Source organism: Marmota monax, unplaced genomic scaffold (genome assembly GCF_021218885.2).
Source record: "Marmota monax isolate L192 unplaced genomic scaffold, Marmota_monax_Labrador192_F-V1.1 WCK01_AAM20220418_F8-fsc00595, whole genome shotgun sequence".
NCBI classification, from domain to species: Eukaryota; Metazoa; Chordata; class Mammalia; order Rodentia; family Sciuridae; genus Marmota; species Marmota monax.
In genome coordinates this window covers 106,220-133,524 of record NW_026692479.1, presented here as the reverse complement: position 1 = coordinate 133,524, position 27,305 = coordinate 106,220, and the positions used below count along the sequence as shown (strand labels likewise).

The 27,305-nt window shown below is 38.4% G+C and overlaps 1 pseudogene; it reads left to right on the top strand.

The window, feature by feature from the left end:
• On the top strand, window positions 1-27,063 carry LOC124091881 (neurofilament light polypeptide-like; annotated as a pseudogene).
• The last annotated feature ends 242 nt before the right edge of the window (window positions 27,064-27,305 follow it).

Genomic DNA, 27,305 nt, shown 5'->3' with positions numbered 1-27,305 from the left:
ATGAGTGGAAGATATCTCACTATTGAGTTAGTTGAAGACTTTCCCCTCCACCCCTCTCCAGATTCCTGGGAGCCTAGAGAACTGGGCAGAAGGTCTTCATCCAACCCTTCCTTTATCCACTTCTCTGGAGGCATGGAGCAGTCTGGGGCTGCCCAGGGTGAACTGCTGCCTCTGCATCAGGCTGCACCAAAGTCAGCACACCTGCAACAGGGCTGTGCCATCTGGGGCAGCAAGGCTGTCAGAGAAGTTCACTGGAGGCACCTGGTCCCTCTCTTGTATATTGTTTCATTCTTCATACCTAGGAGTAGGCTGGACACAGCAAGGTCTTCCTGGGTCTCTAGAGGCTTGGAGGGTGCTACTCCTCCATTGCTAGGGACACCATTTCCAAATTGTCCTGCATTTCTATTCATTGTTTTCTTCCTATTCCTCCATTCTCCTTCTCCTCTTGCAAGTTTCTGTCCTGTGCCACCACAGCCACTTCCACTGCTGCTGCCATCAGTTCCTCTGGCTTTTCTTGGGCCCTCACTTCTTTGCTTTCCCAAGGAAAATGGAGGTATGTGACCCAGTGTCCTGAAGTGCACAGCATGATGGACCTGTTTCAGTGGTGAAGGCAGGACAAAAGGTCTAGGCTTGGGAGGAGGTTCCTGAGGTTCTGGAGGGTCAGAACCTTCCCTTGTTACCAGTGGACAGTGTGTGCTTTTCTCTGTGTCCCCAATAGGAGGGAGGCGGGAGGATCCACATAGAAAAGTGCACCGCTTGCAGGAGAGGGCCTCTGTAGCAGCCAGCTGAGTAACACACAAAATGACAGGTTTTTTGGTGGAAGTGGTAGATGCTGGGGCAGCAGGGTGATCCTGCCTAGGAGCTGGAGGCTGGCAGGTTGGGCCAATGGGTGGGCAATAGCTGAGAGGGCCTGTTGGTCCACAACAGCACTTGCTGAGGAGACTGCCCTTTCAGAGCACTTGGTGGGGTGCTATTCTAGAGAGGAGTGAAGAGATGGAGGCAGCTGGGCTAGGACACGGACAATTTCTGTTGCCCAAATGCACATTGAGTCCAGTTCTTCTGATGTATGGCTGGAACAGGGGACAAGAAAGGGCCTGCAGGGATCTGGTGGGGAAGAATGGTTGGTGAAGAGAAAGTCCCCAGGGCAAAAGGCTAGGCCCGCTATCCAGTGCTGGGCTGCACTTCTTAGTTACTGGGGACTCTCCACTTCCTCACTGGTGTGTGGTGCCATGGGGGCCACTATGTGTAGACTATGGGACTGCAGCCTGATCCCACAGTGATCTTCCGTCTTGGGTACCAGTTCCAAAAGCTCCTGATGCCAGGCCAGGGTGCTGTTTTGGGCACCCAATGCATGTGTGTCGTCAGCCCTCTCCTCAAGGGCATCGAGAGAGACAAGAAAGAGGTGTAGGGGTTACTGGGACATGGAAGAGTGGTGCGGGTGATGCTGAAAGCCCAACCTCCAGCAACTCAGATCCTGCCATGCCCCTCCAGCAACACCTCCAGTTCTTGGATTCTACCTTACATCTAGGGGCATCTTCCCACCAGGCTAGAGCCTGACCCGCTGCCCCTGGGCTTCTGAGGAGAGGGAGCCGTTCCCTCATTTAACAGCATGCTGCCACCAGCCCCACCCCTTCTTGCAGATTCCATTCACTTCCTTGAATTTTGTTAAGAGCATAGGAAGCCCCACATGCTCTCTGAGGTCAGTCAGACCACCTATAGTGGCCCAGCCAGGCCTTGGATTCAGAATGCTTTCTGTCATCAGTAATATTCTCCACTTGTCTTTTGGAGGCAAAGTAACATTCAGCTCATGATAGGTGATTCTTCTGATACTTGGGCTTTGTAGAAGTGATCATGTTGAGGTCAAATTTGTCAAGGCAAAATATTTCCAAAAGCCATCTTGATTACCAAATTAGAAAAATATTTTGTTAATGAAAATTTATACCTGGAAGGCTAGTTTGGGATGTTGGATTACTGCTCTGCTGCTGGAATGTTAGAGAGGTGCTCTTGGTCCCTGCACCCACTGTGCCCACCACATGAAAGTCAAGGGGCCTATGTCAATCATGCCACTGGATGGCAGATCCCTAGACTCATGATGCACATCAGAACATGGGCCAAAGTTGCTCTGGGAGGCAGTAAGAGACTGGAAGACGACTGCCTTGTACAGTGGGTGGGTACCTACAACATCATCTGTCCAGGCTTGGGAGATGCACAGGTGTGGGGGAGAAGGGGCAGTCTGAATGATGGTTCAGGCTTCCACAGCCATATTATTACCCTGCAAGGCCTCCATGGCATCCTCTGAGATCCAGCTCTTCTTCAGATCCAGAACCTTCTTCTGCAGGGTGCCTGGGTTTTCTTCCATAGAAACACAATAATGCTTAGGAGGTGGTGACCCTCTTCTCTGTACCACAGCAGCCTTGGTGCCATTGGCATGGGCCTATTCCTTTTTGTGGCCTCCCTCTAGCAGCTACACCTGGAAAGCAGCTCCCCAATCAGCCTGATTAAAGATTTTCAGCAGCACTACTTTCTTGCTCCTAGGAGCCTTGAGGGTGGGACAGATTTTCTTCTTTCAGGCATTTCTTTCCTCACTTTTATGGCAGTGTGGAGCAGCCTGGGGTTGGCTCAGGGAATACTGCTGCCTCTGTATCATCCTGAGAAAGAGTCAACCAACCAGCAGCAGGACTGTGCCAACTGGGGACAGCATGGCCATCCAAGGAGTAAGTAGCTCATGGGAGAAACCTGGGCCCCCACTTTTTTTTTCTTGCATAGCATAGCATTTAATTTTTTTGATCTTAAAAATGTTTTATTAGTGCATTATAGTTATTCACAATAATTAATAATAGTGGGGCTCGTTTTGACAAAAATCATACATGCATGGAGAATAATTTGCTCCATTTTAGTCCTCAGTGCTTACTCTATCTGTCCCTCCTCCCTCCCTCTGTTCCTCTTCCCCTCCTCTACTTGTATTCAACATATTTATTATATTAAATGGTGCTTTGTAGGCATACACAAAGGTGAAATTCATCATGGTATATTCATATATGAACATGGCATAATTCAGTCAATTTCATTTAACAGCTGCTTCTTTTCCTGTCTTTCTCCCTCATCCTCTATTTCCTTCTTATACTCCACTGATCTCCCTTCTATTTTCTTTTTTATTTGATAATTTTAGATACCCATGACAGTAGTGTATATTTTGTTGTATTATACATACATGGAGTGCAACTCATTCCAATTTGGATACGATTATTTTGGTGGTACATGATGTGAAGTTACAGTGGTCATGTATTCACATATAAGCATAGGCAAATATATCCAATTCATTCTACTGTCTTTCCTATACCCAACCCTCTCCCTTCCCTTCATTTCTTTTTACTTAATCCAATCAACCCCTATACTTCCCTTTCCTACCCTCTCTTGTCATGGATTAGCATTCACATATCTGAGAGAAAACATTTGGCCTTTGGTTTTTTTTTTTTTTTTTTTTTTTTGGAATTGGCTTACTTCACTTAGCATGATATTTTCCAGTTCCATCCATTTACTGGCAAATGCCACAATTTCATTCTTCTTTATGTCCAAATATATTCTATTGTGTATATATACCATATTTTCTTTATCCATTCATCTGATGAAGGGTACCAGGTTTGGTTCGTTAGCTTAGCAATTGTGAATTGAGCAGCTATAAACATTGATGTGGCTGTATCACTGCAGTATGCTGATTTCAACTCCTTTGGGTATAACCCAAGTAGTGGGATAACTGGGTCAAATGATGGTTCCATTCCAAGTTTTCTGAGGAATCTCCTTATTGTTTTCCAGAGTGGTTACACCAATTTGCACTCCCACCAGCAATGTGAGTGAACCTTATTCTCCACATTTTCGCCAACATTTAGTGTTGCTTATGTTCTTGATAATTGCCATTCTGACTAGAGTGAGATTAAATCTCAGTTTAGTTTTAATTTCTCTGACTAATAGAGTGATTGAACATTACTTTATATATCCTTCATATAGTTGTTGACCATTTGTATTTCTACATCTGTGAAGGGCTTTTGTTTTGTTTGTGTACTGAATGATCCAGGACTCCTACACACATTCATATTTGTTTCTCTTTCCTCATTTCTAGCCTTTTTTTCTTTTCATTTTTCTTTTTTTCCCCCTGAAGATGTAATTTTCCCATGTTCTGTATTTTCAGGGTTAGCAGTTCTGATTAGCTGATTTTGATTTTGTTTTATGTATCGACTTTGCCACTACTGTCTCCCTTATCTCCTATTCTCTTTTTTTCTATTTCTGACACCAAAATTTTAATCTCTTTCCTCCTTTAGATTCTTCTGTTTTCTCTTCATTTTCTAATTAACAACATATCCTAAGTACCACTGTGTCTGCCCTATTCACCCTTTGAAATTGCAAACAGTTTTCGACTCTCTTTTCTCTCCTTCTTTCCTCATACTCAACTCTATCCTTAATATTTGTTAAAACTAATTGAGATACATAACATCTACACCTACCATCAATGCCATAGCAATAATTAATATGGTGGAAACCATAGACAACACCTATTATTTGATTTTAAGCCCCATATAATGCATAATTATTTATGGTTTTTACTAATGGAAATTGCTCATCCCACTATCTACATATTGTACCAATTAACATTAGCTAGCCAAATAGGATCTAAGGACTTAGTCTACTGCTATATAATGTTTAATACATTACTATTATGATTGGGATCCCCCCCACTCCAATCTGTGAGGTACTAATGACATAGAGGAACACTATAAACTCATAAGGTAAAAACTCTACAGCATCAGAACCATCCAGATAGATGGGTAGACTATTTCAATAAGGAGATAGAGATCCTGAAGAAGAATGAGTCAGAAATCCTCAAAAGGAAGGAATTAATAAGCCAACAATATAAAAAAGCAAGGGAACAAATGATCCCAAATAACACAGAAACTATGGACAATAGACTCCATTGACACCACAGTGGAAGAAATGTCAGAGATGGACTTCATAAAATTCATGGTTAAGCTAATCTACCAGGTAAAAGATGGCATAAGAAATGAAATCAGAGAGAAAATTCAAGTAGTAGTAGACTATTTCAATAAGGAGATAGAGATCCTGAAGGAGAATGAGTCAGAAATCCTCATAAAGGAAGGAATTAATAAACCAAATTAAAAATTCAATGGAGAGTATCACCAACACACTAGATAGAGTTTCAGGCAATGAAGACCTGGGTCCTCTCTTGCAAGGTCTTCACTCCTTTGTCTTAGGAATTGGCTTCATGGCAATTAAGTCTTCCTGCATCTCCAGAGGCTTAAAGGGTGATACTCTTTACTCTTTGCCCAGCCCATCTGTCTCTCTGTGACCCTCCTCCTGCTCCTCACCCACCATGATTCCTCTGGCTGCACTTGGGCCCTCTCCTCTCCCTTTTCATTACTCAAGGGAAAGGGAGGTGACTGGTTATCATAGATTTTACAATTTGGAATACCTGTTCAGGACTGGACTTCCATAAATGAGATACTTGTGAATCTGATATCTCTGAAGAAGCAGAAGCAGATTGGATGAGCCAATTTAGGTGTCAGTGCCAAGTGACAGAGAGTTTATAGTCATAACTGAAAAGGCCAAGACACATTAGCCAAGGTCCTCCCCACCAGCACATGCATATTTTCATGAGAGATGATATTCTGCTGGTAGAACTGGGGAATAAGTTTAGGCAAAAAGCTATAGAAAGTACAATAGAATGGCTCTTTTGGATCTGGGACACTTGTGCTGAAGATATACTCGTACTAAAGTAAACAGAGTAAGAGCACATCAGTCACCACCTGCCCTACATTAAGCTGTATATATTAAGCTGTAAATGAGGACACTGCCATCTCTTTATTTTTCTTGGTGATAGCTTCCTGAAACTATGCTTGGGACAATGTGGCGGAGTCACCCATGGCACCCTGTGATGGAAACCCATGGAAGAACTCCAAGACCTAAGGCAGTTATGGATGAAGCAGGCCCTTCATGCAGCAATCTGCACTGGTCCTGATAATGAACCATGTACAGCAGAACTGAAGGACCACTCTTCAAGCATCTATGAGGCAGTGTCATAGATGTCTATAGTCATTCCTGAGCCTTTTACTGGCACTTCATATTTCTCAAGCCACACTAGAAGGCAAAGGAAATACAAGAGGTCCAATGAGGAAAAGAAGGTCAATATGCTTCCACGGGAGGAGTGCAACAATGGTCTTTGTTTTTCCACAAGTGTATTTACATAATCTGATCCTATTTTATGTGATTGTGGAGGCAGCTGTGACTTGGACATAAACTGAATAAGTACTTAAGTTTTATTATGTTGATCATGTTGCTTTATTTTCTGTGTCATTACGCCACCAGCTCAAAGAGTGTAGGCACACTTCCAAGACAGAGGATGGGGTGTAAACTCCTACAAGTTGGAAAGGCTTGGGGTCTCTCTCTGGCATTCAGGGGTTATTTGGTTGTGTCCTGCTGTTGTACATAAATTTTCTAAATTCCAAAACAGACCTTCCTGGATATTGAGAAGCTGACATCACTCTACTCCATAATTTAGGATTAATCTTAAAGACATTGTGTGACTTAATAAAAGCTTTGTCTTATGGGACTGGGAATTGGAACATCTCAAGTGCTTTTCTAAACAAAAATCATTGTAGAGGCATGGGGAATGGCCAGCATCTTGTTGGGGAGGTGTTCTTCCTGCTGACGAGGGTGTAAGCCACCTGAGAAATTAAAGTGTAGAATAGTTAGTGAAGTACAAAAGACAAAGAATCAGAAATATGTTTTCAAAAGTGGAGCCCTGATAGGTTTAGTCCACACAGGTGTTAGAGCTATACAAAGAAAATGGCTCCAGTGGGGATACATCAAAGGCAGGAATAAGGTTTCAAGGGCAGAGTCTTGCTTTATGTTGTCCTGCAGTTCATCAGGTTGATTGGCATCTTGGCAGGTAACACCCATCTCAGGTGCCATGTGGGACATGTAAGAGCAGGATAGAAATTCACAATGTCTCTGGGCACTCTTACACAAAGGAAATGTCCACTGGAAGTTCCCAGACACCAGATGTTACTATCCACTAGGCTGCAATGCAGACAAAGTCCATACATAGCCCATGGATGGCTTGCGACAGACGAATTACATGCCTTGGGTATATTAGCACAAGAACATCCCTATATATTTTTTTTACTCCTGCCCTGATGGGTTTGAATGAGTCCTATGGAAATGTAAGGGCAATAAATGAGTTCAATTTGGGCCTTGGTCACAGCTCTGAAAGAGGCCAAAGATAAGGGATGATTTTATAATTATGTCAAAATGAATCCTACTATTATGTATAACTAAAAAGAACTAATTAAAAAATAATTGATATCTCCACTTTGAACACTAACATCACTAATGTAATAATTCATTTCCACCCTGATGTCTATGTACATCCTCTCAAACCAAATTCACTATATTTGAGTTTCAGATTAAATATTAATTCCTCAGTGGTTCTTTCTTTGAACTCCTTGTCTTTATTGGACACTTCATTCTATCCTCTAATTTCTCACTATATATTTATTTATTTATTTCCTCATTTCTTTATTTCTTTTACACCCCTATTATACTAACTGCAGATAAGTCAATTCCATAACCACAGGCCAGTTTCTCTTTGGCTATTACTTCTAAACTCTCAGATTTCCCAAGAGATGGACAATAAATCTGAAACAGAGCCAAATGTAAATGCATGTGCAGAGTGTCCTTCTGGAGTTCCTTTAAATATGTGGAATAAATTTCAAGAATTACATAAAATTCATTCAGAAGGAAATAAATGTTTCAGAGAGGATAAACTGAAGAATGAAAAAGAATCTCAAAGAGAAAAGTACTTAAAACCCAGGGGAAGGCATCAGTGATCGATTTGAAACCTCTGTTAAAAAATTAAAAAGGTGAAAATTCTGGTCTTGAAAAAAGGAGAGACAGTACTATGGAGGAGTGGGATTTTGAGAAGTTATAACCAGCTAGTTATTCAAGAAGTGAATGAAATGGAGAATTTTGTTATCTGTCTATGAATCCAAGCATAGGGAGAAAGAACAGGTTTTAATTTATTTCCATAGAACTATAGTATAAAATCAATATTGCTTTTCATCTATTTGGAATAGCATAGTTAGTGAGCTCCTTGTACTTACATATTTGTACCTGGTGTATTTGAAGTTATTCTGGAACAGTTTTTTTTTAAGATTTCCATTAGTTTATAATGGATTAGACTTAAGTGCAAAAAGTCTCAACTGATATTTTACATAAGTCTTTACAAATGACTTTAATCATGTTAAAAATTGATTCTTTATTAGAATCAGTAGACTTTATTTTTCAAAGTCACATAGAAAAAACAATTGATTAATTCTGTATAATTTTATATAAAATATTGCAATTTAAAAAGGCCAGAATAGACAAAAGATCATATCAATATGTAATACCAGTAAAGTAAGAACATCATCCAATATTGTTATAAAGTTCTACCTAAATCCCAACACAGTTTGAAACTAATAACACAGTTATGAAACTAATCAACCTATGTCTAAATGCTCCCACAGAGGAGACTCTGAATGAATAATATGTTAACAGCTATGGTGTCTTTGGTGTTGTAAATTATTTTGAGATATTTTGGAATCAGCCTGACTTTTTGAATTTCATTTTCCCACATAATACTTTTCCTCTACTGAGTACAAATAAGGCTGTCTCCTCTTTGACCAAAAAGATGGACTAAATGTGGCTCTCAAAGTCAGATACACAAAGAAGTTATCTTAAACACATTATTGAGAGGTTGCTTCCATAATATCCAGGAAAGTAAAAATAAATTGGTTTTGTATAAATAACATACTTAAACTTGAAATAACATGAGTTTAAATGCACTTGTTTTTAAAGATATTTGCAACTACTTTAATACTGTAGGAAAAAATAAATGATATAAGTTAATGACAGATGGATACATGAGCACACATTTTCCCTTTTAATTTGGGCTCCAACAAGATTCTGCTGGCTCTGGCCTGTCCCTGTAATGGGGGTCCACTTCATGCTTTGAGTATAAACTTTGCTGCTTGACTACAAGCAGCTTATTGTAAAACTTTTTCTCTTTCCTTTTCTTCTTGTTTTGCCTCTCACACTCCATATCAGCAGGATAAATAGACCAAAATTGTTCCTGTCCTGTACTACATTATACTGTCCTTCACTGCCCAGAAGAAAGGGAGGAATGGAGGAAGGAAGGGAGGGAGGGAGGGAGGGAGGAACTCTATACCTGAGGTCCAGCTCAATGGGTCACACTAAAGGACACCTGATGTACACTAATGATTTATATCTACTGATAATATCTGGATTCCCCACCCTTGTGTTCCTCTTGTAAAAGCCCTGTGTTACTCCAGGCAGAGAAAATCACAGCCTCTGGGGCAGCAGTCCCAAGTTCCTCCTTTGCTAGCAAGTCCAGAAAAACTTTTTTCTTTTTCTCAAAACCTTGTCTTTGTTGTTAGATTGGCAATGGAGAAAAGACCAAGCTTTTGATATCATCCTGACTCATTGACCTCAAGTCCTGATGTTTTGTATTCACACTGTATATGTTGGTCCCTTTCTGAATCTGTGTCAAGAGTTCTCCTAAAGACCCAGAGATTTTGATATGTTGTGTCTGTGTTCTCATTTACCTCTAAGAATTTTTTAAATCTCCTCCTTGATGTCTTCTGTAACACATATTTCATTCAGTTGCATATTGTTTAGTCTCCATATGAGGGAGAAATTTTTATTTTTTATTTTGTCATTGATTTCCAATTTCATTCCATTATGATCTGAAAAAAATGCATGGTAGTATCTCTACTTTTTTTGTATTTGCTATGAGTTGCTTTGTGGCATAGTATATGGTCTATTTTAGAGAAGGATTCATGTGCTGCTGAGAAGAAAGTGTATCCTCTTGATGCAGGTTGAAATATTCTATATATGTCAGTTAAGTCTAAATTATTGATTGTGATATTGAGTTCTACAGTTTCTTTATTCAACTTTTGTCTGGAAGATCTTTTCATATTGAAATTGTAAAAAACAAACAAACAAAAAACCATAGCGTGTTAATTTTTGCCTTTTAACCCCTGCAGTGATTAATATTTCTGTAAGGTAAGTTTTCATAAAATTTTGTGTCAGGAAGAAAAGGGTAACTTAACATGGAACATTCCAGAAATGAGATCTTCTCTGCAGGCTGTTAACAAATATCAGAGAAAAGCCAAGCAAACCCCCTCCTCTGCCAGCTTCCTTTCTCTGCCAATGATGCTGCATATAGGAAGGAGCTTTTTCCTCCTATATTTCCAATGAGCTCCCCAGCTTCCTCCCCAGCTGCAAAAGATGGCACCCTTCCTGAGTGAAATGGCTCCTCTGTCTTTGAGACTGCCAAGATGTGTTCATATTCCCCCTGTTGGCAGCCAGGGCACAGCACAGGATGCTCAGAGTTCACTGTTGAGTGGTTCCCGGCTGCCCCCTATTGGATCTCCAGCTGAATGGTTGGACATTGATACGCAGGTATTTGATGTCACAATTTTGTAAGTGCAAAGGGAAATGCATCAAAGCAAGTATCCCATGTTTTAGTGAAGGTAGATGGAGCTAACAGGAACCAACCTACCATGTCAAGACATAAAGGTCACTGAGTTTCCTTCACCTGCAATGAACAACTGGACTTTAAATCTTTAAAAAACACCATTTACAAAATCACTAAGAAATGGAACAGCTGTAACTATAGCAAAATATGTACAAAAGTATATCCACAGAAAGCTGTGAAGTACTGTGGGAAGGAGATAAAATCTAAATTAATGAAGAGATCACCTTTTTCATTATTTACAATTGAATATTTTTAAGATGCCAATTCATCTCAACTTGGTCAATACAACATTCCAAATCAGACTTTCATTAGCCTCTTTTATAGATTTTCACCAACTATTCATAACCTAGACTAGCCTACACAACACTAAATAACATATTTAAAGAAATAATACAGATCCAACATGGCGGCGGGCACGGAGGTATCAAGTCTCTGACCTCTCCAGCTGCGCAGGCATAGGGAGTCTTAAATCATCTAAACGCTGTTTGCTCAAGATCACTAGGCATTGCTGAGCTAATGTGGATCTGGGGCGAACAGTCTGGGCCTCTCAGAACACACACCAAGCTCATAGGGGCCGAATTCAGGCTCCGGTTTGCCTGCGTCTCCCAGACAAACTGCTCTGGCTCAGTGCTAAAGAACCCGCGGAAACTGCTTCTCAGTCCGGGTCACGCCGAATACTGTGGAGGTAAATACCAACCGAACCTTCATAGGCAGTGGCAACAGGATTGAGACAGGGCTTGGGAGGGCCTGTCAGGACCCACCGGTTGCTTTGGTCACCTGGCAAAGGGAACGAAATGCTGCCATTCGCATGGGATACCAACATGGCAGAGAACTGACATCACCAGAAAGCCGCGGAGTAGATAACTTCATTGATACCAGGGGCGACAGGTGTGTAATCCCCTAGCCCCCCCCTCCACACAGCGGGGAAACCTCAAGGGCCCCTCCCAGCTCTCCCGTGAGCACGATAGTCAGACCGAGGGATTCAGGAGTGGCGCGGACCTGTGGCTACTGCTCCCACCAGCGCAGACAACTGAGGTCTCTTGCACCAGCTCCCGGGGGCATGGCTACCGGAGGGCAAGCAAAATACACAGAGGGCTCTCAGCCCCAAGCTCCACAACCTTAGGGGCTGAGGGATTGGCAAGCAGGGAGAGTGTGCCCAGTTGTTCAAGAAGATAGGGCTCCCGTGAGCAGCAGACCTGGCGTGTAACCAGTATTGTGGTGAGCGTCACCTGTGAACGGGGCCAGTGGCGAGGTGACTAGACACAAGAAATGGTCCGAGGCACTCAGGAGTGGAGACCCGCCCAGTCGGGGAGGAGGAGCTGCTGCACAGGGATTGGTTCCCGCACACTGAGAGGAGAAGCTTGGCCCGGTGGGCACAGCTCCACCTACTGGAAGAGAAGTTAATCGAACTCTAAGCCTGCATTTTTAAATTTTTTCTTTAATTTTTAATTTTAATTTTTTTCTTTTTTAATTTTTTAATATATTCTGTGTAATATTTTTTTATTTTTTATTTTCACTTTTTTTGATTATTTTTTTTAATTTTTTCTTTTCTATTTTTTTCTTTTGTCTTTTCAATTTCCTTATTCCCCTTTCCTTGAATTCTATCTGTTTACTCTCATTCTCTTTAGTGACTTCTTCCCTTCCCTTCTAATACCTTTCCTCCCAAGCAATACAACGCTGTTTATGTGTAATTTACTAAATATGTATAGGTCAATGTTCCGGGACGTTATATAGTGCTACCAAGACCTTAACTTCCCCCAAATACTCCAGACCATTCTCCTGTTAATATCCCTTGTCAGTAGAGTAACCTTCCAAGGTTGCCAAGAGATACCAACCTCAATACTATCACATCATTCGACCTAAATATAAGTCTCAAGACCAAACCGCAGACTGCTATATGCCATCAGAAACCATACACAGTTTAGGAAACGAATAAATCTACACTAAAGTGTAACAAAACTCATCATCTCTAGTCATAGTCTCCCACCACAAAAGAGAGTCCCCAGAGACACACAAAACCAAGTAAATTTATAGGAGTAATCAGTAAATTAGCAGTCCAACAGAGCAAGAAGTAACATAAGCAGCATGAAAAAGCAAGGAAGAAAAGGAGTACAAACAATGCAGGACAGCCTAAATATACAGGAGGACCTAGAGGCACCAGAAAAATGGCCAAATAAAGAACTCAAAGAATACCTTAGACAGATGGAATGGAATCTTAAAGAGGATATGAGACAGCAAATTCAAACAATGAAAGAACTCATTGAAAATGAAATACACAAGCAAATTAAAGAAGCAAATAAGCATCTTTATCAGGAGATAGAGATTATAAAAAAATCAAACAATAATTTTAGAAATGAAGGAAACTATAACCCAAATTAAAAACTCAAATGAGAGTATGACCAACAGAGTGGAGCAAGTAAAAGCCAGAATGTCAGATAATGAAGACAAAATATATCATCTTGAAAAGAGTCTAGCCAAATCAGAAGGCCTGGTAAAAAATCATGAGTAAAACATCCAAGAGATATGGGATAACATAAAAAAAACAAACTTAAGAGTCATCAGGATAGAGGAAGGCATAGAGGTTCAAACCAAGGGAATGTACAACCTGCTGAATGAAATAATTATAGAAAACTTTCCAGACATAAAAAAGGAAATGGATGTACAAATTGTAGATGCATACAGGACACCGAGCATACAAAATCACAGTAGACCAATGACAAGACACATTGTTATGAAGATATCCAATATACAGAACAAAGAGAAAATATTAAAAGCTACAAGAGAAAGGAGGCAGATTACATTCAGGGGTAAACCAATACGGTTAACAACGGATTTTTATCACAGACGCTGAAAGCGAGAAGATCCTGGAACAACATATTTCAAACTCTGAAAGACAATGGATGCCAACCAAGAATTTTGTACCCAGCAAAATTAAGCTTCAGGTATGACAACGAAATAAAAATTTTTCATGATAAACAAAAGTTAAAAGAATTTTCAGCCAGAAAACCAGCATTGCAAAGCATCTTGAGCAAAACACTACAGGAGGAAGAAATGAAAAACAATAACCCAAACCAACAGTGGGAAGTACCTCAGTAAGCCAGAGAGCGGGGGGTGGGGGGAAGCTAATCATGGAGAAACAAACCAAAGTAAAAAAAAAATAATAAAACATGGCTGGAAGTACAAATCATATATCAATAGATCAATAGTAACTTTAAATGTAAATGGCTTAAACTCACTAATAAAGCGACATAGGCTGGTAACATGGATTAAAAAAACAAATGCAACAATATGCTGCCTCCAGGAGACACATTTGATTGGAAAAGACATACACGGGCTGAAGGTGAAAGGTTGGGAAAAAACATACCACGCACACGGTCCTTGTAAACAAGCAGGGGTGGCCATCCTCATATCGAATAAAATCGACTTCAAGATTAAGTTAATCAAAAGGGATAAGGAAGGACATTATATACTGTTAAAAGGAACCATTCACCAACAACACATAACAATTATCAATATTTATGCACCAAATAATGGTGCTGCGACATTCATAAAACAAACTCTCCTCAAGTTCAAGAATCAAATAGACCACATCAAAATAATTATGGGTGACTTCAACACTCCTCTCTCACCATTGGACAGATCCTCCAAACAAAAGTTGAACAAAGAAACTATAGAACTCAATATCACAATCAATAACCTAGACTTAACTGACATATATAGAATATATCAACCATCATCAAGTGGATATACTTTTTTCTCAGTAGCACATGGATCCTTCTCAAAAATAGACCATATATTATGCCATAGGGCAACCCTCAGTAAATATAAAGGGGTGGAGATAATACCATGCATTTTATCTAATCATAATGGAATGAAACTGGAAATAAATGATAAAAGAAGGAAGGAAAAATCATACATCTCATGGAAAATGAACAATATGTTACTGAATGATCAATGGGTTACAGAAGACATAAAGGAGGAAATCAAAAAATTCTTAGAGACAAATGAAAATACAGACACAACATATCAGAATCTATGGGACACAATGAAAGCAGTTTTAAGAGGGAAATTCATTGCCTGGCGGTCATTCCTCAAAAAAAGAAAAAAAAAACCCAACAAATAAATGAGCTCACACTTTATCTCAAAGCCCTAGAAAAGGAAGAACAAAACAACAGCAAATATAGCAGAAGGCAAGAAATAATTAAAATCAGAGCAGAAATCAACAAAATTGAAACAAAAGAAACTATTGAAAAAATGACAAAACTAAAAGTTGGTTCTTTGAAAAAATAAATAAGATCGACAGACCCTTAGCCATGCTAACAAAGAGAAGAAGAGAGAGAACTGAAATTACTAACATACGAGATGAAAAAGGAAATATCACAACAGATGCTACAGAAATACAGAAGACAATTAGAAATTATTTTGAAACCCTATATTCCAATAAAATAGAAGATAGTGAAGACATCGATAAATTTCTTAAGTCATATGATTTGCCCAGACTGAATCAGGAGGATACACACAATTTGAACAGACCACTATCAATGGATGAAATGGAAGAAACAATCAAAGGTCTACCAACCAAGAAAAGCCCAGGACCGGATGGGTATACAGCGGAGTTTTACAAAACCTTTAAAGAAGAATTAAAACCAATACTTTTCAAGTTATTTCAGGAAATAGAAAAAGAGGGAGCCCTTCCAAATTCATTCTATGAGGCCAACATCACCCTGATTCCGAAACCAGACAAAGACACCTCAAAGAAAGAAAACTACAGACCAATACCTCTGATGAACCTAGATGCAAAAATCCTCAATAAAATTCTGGCGAATCGGATACAAAAACACATCAAAAAAATTGTGTACCATGATCAAGTAGGATTCATCCCTGGGATGCAAGGATGGTTCAATATACGGAAATCAATAAATATTATTCACCACATCAATAGACTTAAAGATAAGAACCATATGATCATCTCGATAGATGCAGAAAAAGCATTCAACAAAGTACAGCATCCCTTTATGTTCAAAACACTAGAAAAACTAGGGATAACAGGAACTTACCTCAACATTGTAAAAGCTATCTATGCTAAGCCTCAGGCTAGCATCATTCTGAATGGAGAAAAATTGAAAGCATTCCCTCTTAAATCTGGAACAAGACAGGGATGCCCTCTATCACCACTTCTATTCAATAGAGTCCTCGAAACACTGGCCAGAGCAATTAGACAGACGAAAGAAATTGAAGGCATAAAAATAGGAAAAGAAGAACTTAAATTATCACTATTTTCAGAAGACATGACTCTATACCTAGCAGACCCAAAAGGGTCTACAAAGAAACTACTAGAATTAATAAATGAATTCAGCAAAGTGGCAGGATATAAAATCAACACGCATAAATCAAAGGCATTCCTGTATATCAGCGACAAAACTTCTGAAATGGAAATGAGGAAAAACACCCCACTCACAATATCCTCAAAAAAAAATACTTGGGAATCAACCTAACAAAAGAGGTGAAAGACTTATACAATGAAAACTACAAAACCCTAAAGAGAGAAATAGAAGAAGATCTTAGAAGATGGAAAAATATACCCTGTTCATGGATAGGCAGAACTAACATCATCAAAATGGCGATATTACCAAAAGTTCTCTATAGGTTCAATGCAATGCCAATCAAAATCCCAATGACATTTCTTGTAGAAATAGATAAATCAATCATGAAATTCATATGGAAAAATAAAAGACCCAGAATAGCAAAAGAAACTCTAAGCAGGAAGTGTGAATCAGGCGGTATAGCGATACCAGATTTCAAATTATACTACAGGGCAAGAGTAACTAAAACAGCATGGTACTGGTACCAAAACAGGCGGGTGGACCAATGGTACAGAATAGAGGACACAGAGACTAATCCACAAAGTTACAACTATCTTATATTTGATAAAGGGGCTAAAAGCATGCAATGGAGGAAGGATAGCATCTTCAACAAATGGTGCTGGGGAAACTGGAAATCCATATGCAACAAAATGAAACTGAATCCCTTTCTCTTGCCATGCACAAAAGTTAACCCAAAATGGATCAAGGAGCTTGATATCAAATCAGAGACTCTGCGTCTGATACAAGAAAAAGTTGGCTACGATCTACAGATTGTGGGGTCGGGCTCCAAATTTCTTAATAGGACACCCATAGCACAAGAGTTAATAACAAGAATCAACAAATGGGACTTACTTAAACTAAAATTTTTTTTTTCTCAGCAAGAGAAACAATAAGAGAGGTAAATAGGGAGCCTACATCCTGGGAACAAATTTTTGCTCCTCACACTTCAGATAGAGCCCTAATATCCAGAGTATACAAAGAACTCAAAAAATTAAACAACAAGATAACAAATAACCCAATCAACAAATGGGCCAAGGACCTGAACAGACACTTCTCAGAGGAGGACATACAATCAATCAATAAGTACATGAAAAAATGCTCACCATCTCTAGTAGTCAGAGAAATGCAAATCAAAACCACCCTAAGATACCATCTCACTCCAGTAAGATTGGCAGCCATTATGAAGTCAAACAACAACAAGTGCTGGCGAGGATGTAGGAAAAGGGTACACTTGTACATTGCTGGTGGGACTGCAAATTGGTGCAGCCAATTTGGAAAGCAGTATGGAGATTCCTTGGAAAGCTGGGAATGGAACCACCATTTGACCCAGCTATTCCCCTTCTTGGACTATTCCCTAAAGACCTTAAAAGAGCATGCTATAGGGATACTGCTACAACAATGTTCATAGCAGCACAATTCACAATAGCTAGACTGTGGAACCAACCTAGATGCCCTTCAACAGATGAATGGATAAAAAAAAATGTGGCATTTATACACAATGTAATATTACTCTGCACTAAAAAAAGACAAAATCATGGAATTTGCAGGGAAATAGATGCCACTAGCGCAGATTATGCTAAGTGAAGCTAGCCAATCCCTAAAAAATAAATGCCAAATGTCTTCTTTGATATAAGGAGAGCAACTAAGAACAGAATAGAGAGGAAGAGCATGAGAAGAAGATCACCACTAAACAGGGATGAGAGGGGGGAGGGAAAGAGAGACAGATGGGAAATTCCATGGTAAAGGAAGAAGACCCTCATTGTTATACAAAATTACATATAAGAGGAAGTGAGGGGAAAGGGAAAAAAAAACAAGAGAGAGAAATGAATTACAGTAGATGGGGTAGTGACAGAAGATGGAAGGGAGGGGAGGGGAGGGGCGATAGTAGAGGATAGGAAAGGCAGCAGAATACAACATACACTAGTATGGCAGTAGGTTAAAAAGTGGATGTGTAACTGATGTGAATCTGCAATATGTATATAGGGTAAAAATGGGAGTTCATAATCCGCTTGAATCAAATGTATGAAATATGATATGTCAAGAACTTTGTAATGTTTTGAACAACTAATAAAAAAGGAAAAAAAAGAAAAATAAATAAATAAAAAAAAATAAAGAAATAATACCTTCTCATTCCAGTACTTATTATAAAGCCCCAGGAATTCAGAGAGTGAGCATAAGGAAATGATAGTGCATCAATAAATAGAAAAGACAACAGACTTCACACAGAGATTCATGCAAAAAAAGTCAAAGGAGCAATGGCAAAGAGTACTCATTTCTTTTTTTATTGATTATTTTTTAAAAATAAATGAAAGTGGAATGCATTATAATTCTTTTTTAAAATTTTAAATATTTATATATTTTTATTGATTTTTAAAGAATAAATGACAGTGGAATGCATTACAATTCTTATTACACATACACAACACAGTTTTTCTTATCTCTGGTTGGATATAAATTATGTTGACATCAATTTGTGCCTTAATACATGCACTTTGGATAATGATGTCTATCACATTCCACCATCCTTGCTAATCCCCCACCTTCCCTTTTCCTCCCACACATCTGCCCTATCTAGAATTCATCTATTCCTCCCGTGTTCTCCTGCCCTAGCCCACTATGAGTCATCCTCCTTATATCAGAGAAAACATTCAGCATTTGTTTTTTTGTGATTGGCTAACTTCACTTAGTTTTATCTTCTCCAGTGTCATCCATTTACCTGCAAATGCCATGATTTTATTTGATTTTATTGCTGAGTAAAATTCCATTGTGTATATATGCCACATTTTTTTATCCATTCATCCACTGAAGGGCATCTAGGTTGGCTCCACAATTTAGCTATTGTGAATTGTGCTGCTATAAACATTGATGTGGCTGTGTCTCTGGAGTAGGCTGATTTTAAGTCCCTTGGGTATAGGCCAAGGAAAGGGATAGCTGGGTCAAATGGTGGTTTCATTACCAGATTTCCAAGGAATCTCCATACTGCATTCCATATTGGCCTCACCAATTTGCAGTCCCACCAGCAATGTATGAGTGTACCTTTTCCCCCACATCCTTGCCAACACTTACTGTTGTCTGTCTTCATAATAGCTGCCATTCTGACTGGAGTGAGATGATATCTTAGAGTAGTTTTGATTTGCTAGAGATGATGAACATTTTTTCATATATCTGTTGATTGGTTGTATATCATCTCCTGAGAAGTGTCTCTACAGGTCCTTGGCCCATTAGTTGATTGGATTATTTGTTTTTTTTGGTGTTTAGCTTTTTGAGTTCTTTATATACCCTAGAGATTAGTGCTCTATCTGATGTTTGAGGGGTAAAAATTTGTTTCAAGGATGTAGGCTCTCTGTTTACTTCACAGATTGTTTCTTTTGCTGAGAAGAAACCTTTTAGTAGCTACACTAACGAAGAGAAGGAGAGAGAAAACTCAAATATCTAGCATATGTGATGAAAAAGGTAATATCACAGCAGATACTACAGAAATACCGAGGATAATTAGAAATTATTTTGAAAACTTATACTCCAATAAAATAGAAGACATTAAAGGCATCGACAATTTTCTTAACTTATGTGATCTGCCCAAATTGAATCAGGAAGATACACACAATGTAAATAGACCAATATCAAGTGATGAGATAGAAGACACCATCAGAAGCTTACCAACCAAGAAAAGCTCAGGACTGGGTGGATACACAGCCAAGTTCTACAAGACCTTTAAAGAAGAATTAATACCAATACTAATCTGGAAAAATAAGAGACCTACAATTTATTTTAGGAAATATAAAAAGAGTAGCACTTCCGAACTCATTCTATGAAGCCAATATCACTCTGATCCCCGAACCAGGCAAAGACACATCAAAGAAAGAAAACTTTGGACCAATATCTCTAATGAACATAGATGCAAAAACTCTCAATTAAGATTCTGGCAAATTGAATAAAAAACATATCAGAAGGATCGTGCACCATGATCAAGTGGGATTCATCCCAGGGATGCAAGGTTGGTTCAACATAAAGAAATTAATAAATGTAATTCATCACATCAATAGACTCAAAGATTAAGAATCAAATGAGCATCTCAATAAATACAGAAAAAGCATTTGACAAAATACAGCACCTTTTTATGTTCAAAACACTAGAAAAACTAGGGATAACAAGAACATATCTCATCATCATAAAGTCTATCTATGCTAAGCCTCAGGCCAACATCATTCTAAGTAGAGAATAATTAAAAGCATTCCCTCTAAAAACTGGAACAAGACAGGGATGCCCTCTTTCACCACTTCTATTCAACATAGTTCTTGAAACACTGACCAGAATGATTAGATAGACGAAAGAAATCAAAGGGATATTATAGGAAAAGAAGAATTTAAATTAGCACTATTTGCTGAAGATATGATTCTATACCTAGAAGACCCAAAAACTCCACCAGAAAACTTCTAGGACTAGCAAATGAATTCAGCAAAGTAGCAGGATATAAAATCAACACACATAAATCAAAGGCATTTCTGTATATCAGTGACAAATCCTCTGAGAGGGAAATGAGGAAAACTACCTCATTTACAATAACCTCAAAAAAAAAAAAAAAAGAACTTGAGAATCAACTTAACGAAAGAGGTGAAAGGTCTATATAATGAAAAATGCAGAGCCCTAAACAAAGAAATCAAAGAAGACCTTAGAAGATAGATCTACCTTGCTCTTGGATAGGCAGAATTAATATTATCAAAATGACCATACTACCAAAAGCACTATACAGATTTAATTCAATTCTGATCAAAATCCAAATGGCATTCCTCATAGAAATAGAAAAAGCAAATTTGACCCAGCTATCCCTCTCCTCCGGCTATACACAAAGGACTTAAAAACAGCATGAAATCATGAAATTAATTTGGAAAAATTAGAGACCTAGAATAGTTAAAGCAACCCTAAGCAGGAAGAGTGAAGCATATGGCATCGGTATACCAGACCCTAAATTATACTACAGTGCAATAGTAACAAAAACAGCATGGTGTTGGCACCAAAACAGACTGGTAGACCAATGGTACAGAATAGAGGTCACAGAGACTAGCCCACAAAACTACAATTATCTTATATTAGACAAAGGTGCCCAAAACATGCACTGTTGAAAAGATAGCCTCTTCAATAAATGGTGCTGGGAAAACTGGAAATCCATATGCAACAAAATGAAATCAAACCCCTGTCTCTCACTATGCACAAAACTCAACTGAAAATGGATCAAGGATTACAGCCAGAGACCCTGCATGTAAAAGAAGAGAAAGTAGGCCCTAATCTCCATCATGTGGGATTATACCCCAACTTCCTTAATAAGACTCCTATGGTGCAAGAATTAAAATCAAGAATCAATCAATGCGATGGACACAAACTAGAGTATATAAAGAACTCGAAAAGTTAAGCACCAAAAAAACAATTAACCCAATCAACAAATGGGCCAAGGACCTGAACAGACACATCTCAGAAGATGATATACAATCATTCAACAAATATCTAAAAAAAATGTTAATCATCACTAGCAATTAGAGAACTGCAAATCAAAACCACTCTAAGATTTCATCCCACTCCAGTTGGAATAGCAGCTATTATGCACACAAACAACAGTAAGTGTTGGCAAGGATGTGGGGAAAAAGGTACACTCATACACTGCTGGTGGGACTGCAAATTGGTGCAGCCAATATGGAAAGCAGTATGGAGATTTCTTGGAAAATTGGGAATGGAATCAGCATTTGATCCAGCTATCCCTCTCCTTGGTCTATACCCAAAGGACTTAAAAAGAGCATACTACCAGCCACATCAATGTTAATAGCAGCACAATTCACAATAGCTAAATTGTGGAGCCAACTTAGATGCCCTTCAATGGCTGAATGGATTAAAAAAATGTGGCATATATACACAATGGAATATTACTCAATAATAAAAGAGAACAAAATCATGGCATCTGCATGTAAATGGATGGAGTTAGAGGAAATAATGCTAATTGAAGTTAGTCAATCCCCCAAACCAAATGCCGAATGTTTTATCTGATATAAGGAGGCTGATTCATAGTAGGATAGGGAGAGGGAGCATGAGAGGTAATAGACGAACTGTAGATAGGGCCGAGTGGTTGGAACGGAAGGGAGGGGGCATGGGGTTATAAATGATGGTGGAATGTGATGATCATTATTATCCAAAGTACAGGTATGAAGACATGAATTGGTGTGAATATACTTTGTATACATTTAGAGATATGAAAAATTGTGCTCTATATGTTTAATAAGAATTGTAATGCATTCTCCTGTCATAAAGAAATAAAAAAATAAATCAAATAAAATGATAAAATAAATATTTATGAAAGTGATCTGCTTTCTATGCAGATTCTTTAAGAGCTTAAGAAATTATTTTTGTTTATGATCTTTATTTTAGAAAAAAGTGGGCCAAATAATTTGCTTTCAACAAAAGTGTCTTTTTGACAATGTAAGATGAAAAAACTGCTGAAGTTTGTAGAAATATGTGCTTGGAAATTTCTTTTTAATTATTGAAATTCAGATGAACTTTCCACAATTCTACTTTTAAATTGTTTCTAAATGTTATTAGATGTGACAGTAGAACCACCTCATCTACAAAATAAAACAATATTCACACAGGCAGTTATCTTTAAACACGGATAAACTATTGTTGGATTTTAGAAGGTTATCTGAGCCACTGATAGAAATTTCTAAATATTCACACGTGGGACATGATGGTAGTAATAATAGGATTTTAAATATACATTTTAATGATTTTTTAAAGGATACACAGGCTTTAAATGAAATAGTAAACCTTCATGTTTAACTTTAAATAAATCTCTCTTGAAATGGAGAACTCAACAAAAAATAATACAGGGTAAAGAATTTCCAGGCTGACATACAACTTGTTTGGATTCGAAAATTTTGTCACAATAAAATCCTGATATGCTCTCAGAAATGGCAAAAGAAGATTCTCTAAGTAATAATCAATAATTAGTTGAAAGAAAATTAGGATCATATAGCAAGAACACCCTATATTATGACAAATTCAGTAGCAACCACAAAGAACTAATATAACTTCTGGTGCCAAGGAACCGATGATACTGCTGGAAAGAATTATAGTTATGGGCTTCTAACATAAATTTTTCCAAGGAAGGACAAAGCAGAAGAAGAGTGGAAGGTTCAGTGTGATGGGGATAAGTCAATCACCACCAACCCAGTACATCCTTCTTAGGACACTCTAATAACAAATTCCAAATATCATGCCAGCAAATGTTTAAACGTTTAAATAGTCCTAACATTAGTTGTCAATGATAAAATAATATGTAGTAAATAGTAAAATATAATCACAGTTTTTCATCATAAGCCTGGCAACAGTACATTGATAATTGATTCAACTGCATATGATCTACCTGCAATAAATACTAAAGCAATTTTGTATAACTGTTGTGGAAGGGAAAAAAATAAAGCTATCTTTTTTTTCTGATTTTTTCTTTTGCTTTATATTCAGTGACAGCATCTGTTAAAATTGTATATTTCCCAAAAGGAAAATTATGGCCAGATAATGTTTGCACATGATGGCTTGCTTCATAACTAAATATTTGACTTGCATACTTTACAAAGAATACTTTGTTCATGTTTTTGTTCAGAAAAAAAATTTTCCATTTTGTGCCATCTAAGGAATGTTAAAGGAACAGCAACATGTCAAGACATGTTCAAAGTCAAATCATATGGTAAAGTCATTTTAATGATCTAAACTAAAAGAGCGTACATTGTTAATTTATACAATTGTGAAAAATTTAGTATCTGCTTTAGTCATGTGTTAAAAATGTAAGACAGCTACACACTTAGGAGTAACTGGCAAAGCTTATGCTGAGAAAATTTGTTTTTTCTTTCATTACCATCTTCCTTCAGCCTTCTATCACTAATGAATAAATACAGCTGTCTGCATTATTCTAGCTTTAGGAGGTCAGGTACTAGAATAAGAAAATTAAAAATATAAAGATACTAGAGAAAATTCAGATTGTTAATTTTTAAATCTTAAGACTATATAAGAATATGTAATTTTACAATATAAATGTGTACAGATGCACTTAATAATATAGCAATTACACCAACAGCCTTTGGATTTTGTCTCAAAGATCAATCAGTGACAGGCCAATTAGATTTCATTAATAAATACACTTGATATGGCAAAAAAGTTTTCTGCTGAATTAGTTTTTTTTTGCTCTTATAAGAGCAAAGATTGGATTATTATCCAATCTTTGTCTTATACTTAAAGCTCCTAGAAAAGTATTAGTAAAACCACAGGCACACACTAATTTGATCAATGTTATCTGAAACCTTTCTAATACATTCTCTAGCTTGGTATAGAAGGATAGGGAACACATGGTTAACATGAGTTGCTATTGCTGTACTTGAATCCTTATTGTGGGCAATGACAATCACAATGATAAAAAAAATTAATCTAAGAAGATGGGCTTTACCCAAACCACACCTAAGTCACTTTTCCTTATTTAATAAAAATTGTGTAAAAAAAAAGCTTGTCTAAAAGCTTGTAAAATGTAAAATGCACATCAGTGTTGGACTTCTTAGGACACATTCCTCCACAATAATTTTGCACTAAATAGCTGTTCAACCTTCATATTTCTGTACTGAATAACAAACTAACAATACTTTTATCACCTCATAGGAATACAATTAATTCCCAGAAATACTGTACAGGTCCATAGTTTTCTATCCATAAAGATTCATAAAAATACACTAAAATATATTTTCAAATAAAAATCAGATAAAAGAGAAAGAGTACAGGATTTAAAATAATGTTAATAGAGAAGAAATAATTTTTGATAACAAGATACCCTATTAATAAAGTTTAAAAGTAGCAAAACAGCAATAAATATATTGGGGAACAATTTTAAACTAAAAGAGCTATTAGTATGTAAAACCCAAATATTGTTCATGTAAAGAAAAATGCTTACCTCTCATGCACTTTTATCATCAAAAGGAAAACTGCAGATATCAGTATTATTCAACCAAAGAATGAAGTCATTCTGAATTTCAATATAATTCACATTTTTATCTCATTATTACTTTTCTAACAAAATATTCAGTTGATGGCTTTCAGGTTCACTTTGGTCAAATTCTCATACTATTATTTCATTATTTTCCTATCATCTGACAGAAATAGGAAGCTAAATACAATTTATCCAAATAAAAATATCACTGAAATTTAACATAGGCCATGACACACATGAATCACCACATGAAAGTGGTTAAAGTAAAAAACTGAATGTTTGATTGTAAAAAGATCACAGTGTTATTAACTCATCTTTTAGCTACTTACATTTTGAAATGTAAATAGCTATGATATGATTAAATGCAATATTATTTAACACAACTTACATTACCTACATTCAAACATCTTGTGATGTCATAATAGATAAGAGCTAAGACTGGGTATGTCCTATGTGCCAGGACCTTCCTTATCCTTACTACAATTTTATGAGATACTATAATTGTTCATATTTTTATAAATTAAGAAAGTAAGGCTTACAGAGAAAATACTTTTTCCAAAGTCACAATGTCAAATCTAGATATGACAATCCAAAAAATGGAATAGGTGTTAATTTATCCAACTTATGCATAAGGAAAAAAAGTGCAAGAGCTGGAGCAGCAGAACAAGGTGCTGAAAGCGGAGCTGCTGCTGCTTCCTAAGCACTCCAAGCTGTCCCGCTTCTGGGCGCTGTAGGAGCAGGAGATTCGCGACTTGCACCTGGTGGCGGAAGACGCTACCACCGAGAAGCAGGCGCTCCAAGGAGAATGCGAAGGGCTGGAGAAGACTGTGCAACCTGCAAGCGCGCTATGAAGAGGAGGTGCTGAGCTGCTCGGACGCCAAAGGCCGGCTGATGGGGGCGCGCAAAGGCACAGATGAGGGGGCGCGCAAAGGCGCAGATGAGGCGGCGCTGGCCGGCACTGAACTGGAAAAGCATATCATCAGCCTGATGGACGAAATCGCTTTTCTGAAAAAAAGTGCAAGAGGAGAATACAGAGCTTCAGATGCAGATCCAGTACACACAGATCTCGCTGGAGATGGACGTGTCCTCCAAGCCCTACCTCTCCGCTGCGCTCAAGGACATCCACGCGCAATGTGAGAAGCTGGCCTCCAAGAACATGCAGAATGCCCAAGAGGGCAAGAGCCACTTCACCGTGCTCCCTGTGAGTACAGCCAAGAACACCCACGCGGTGCGCGCCACTAAGAAAGAGGTAAGAAGAGGTGCGGAGAGTCATCGCTTGCTCAAGGCCAAGACCAAGGAGACTGAAGCATGCTGGGTGTGGACGAAGCCCTATAGAAGCAGCTGCAGGAGCTAGAGGACAAGCAGAATGCTGACATCAGTGCTATGCAGGACGCCATCAACAAATTACAAAATGAACTGAGAACCACAAAGAGCAAAATGGCACGTTACCTAAAAGAATACCCAGACCTCATCCGCGTGAAGATGGCTTTGGATATCGAGATTATAGTTTAGAGTAAACTCTTGGAAGGCGGAGACCCGGCTCAGTTTCACCAGCGTGGGCAGCTTAACAAGCAGCTACTCCCAAAGCTCCCAGCTCTTTGGCTGATCTGCCTATGGAAATGGAAGTCTGCAGACTGGCTCCTACTTGATGTCCGCCCACTACTTCTCCTCTTAACTACACCATCCACGTCCAGGAAGAAAAGATAGAGGTGGAGACCATCCAGGCTGCCAAAGCCTAGGAGGCCAAGGCAAGCCGCTCTCTGAAGGGGAAGCTGAAGAGGAGGAGGAGAAGGAGAAGGAGAGGCTGAGGAAGAGGAGGGAGCCGAAGAGGAAGAAGCTGCCAAAAAAGAATTGAAGAAGCAAAAGAGGAAGAAGATGGAGGAGGTGAAGGTGAAGAAGAAGAAGAAACCAAAGGAGCCCAAGAGGATGAGAAGAAAGATGAAAGTGCTGGGGAGGAACAAGCAACTAAGAAGAAATATCCATCCAGCCCCCTTTCCTTAATTATTCCAGGAAAAATTCTCCCGAAATCAGATCAACCTCATCACCAACTAACCTGTGGAGTTCCAGACCTTACATAAATTAAGAAGTCAATATATGTATAATTCTGAGATGACTTTGTTGGACATTCAGCGTTGTGCTATGAATTTTCTCCTTAGGCAGAGTATCCTTTGGCTTGCAGACTGGCTTTCTGGCTTGCTGCCAGCCTGTGCATGGTCCACACTTATAAGTTCAGGATGTATGACAATGTGAATCATTCAGAGGTTTGCCATAAAAACACAACATGAATAAATGAATTCACTAATGTCAAGGTCAGACTTCATGG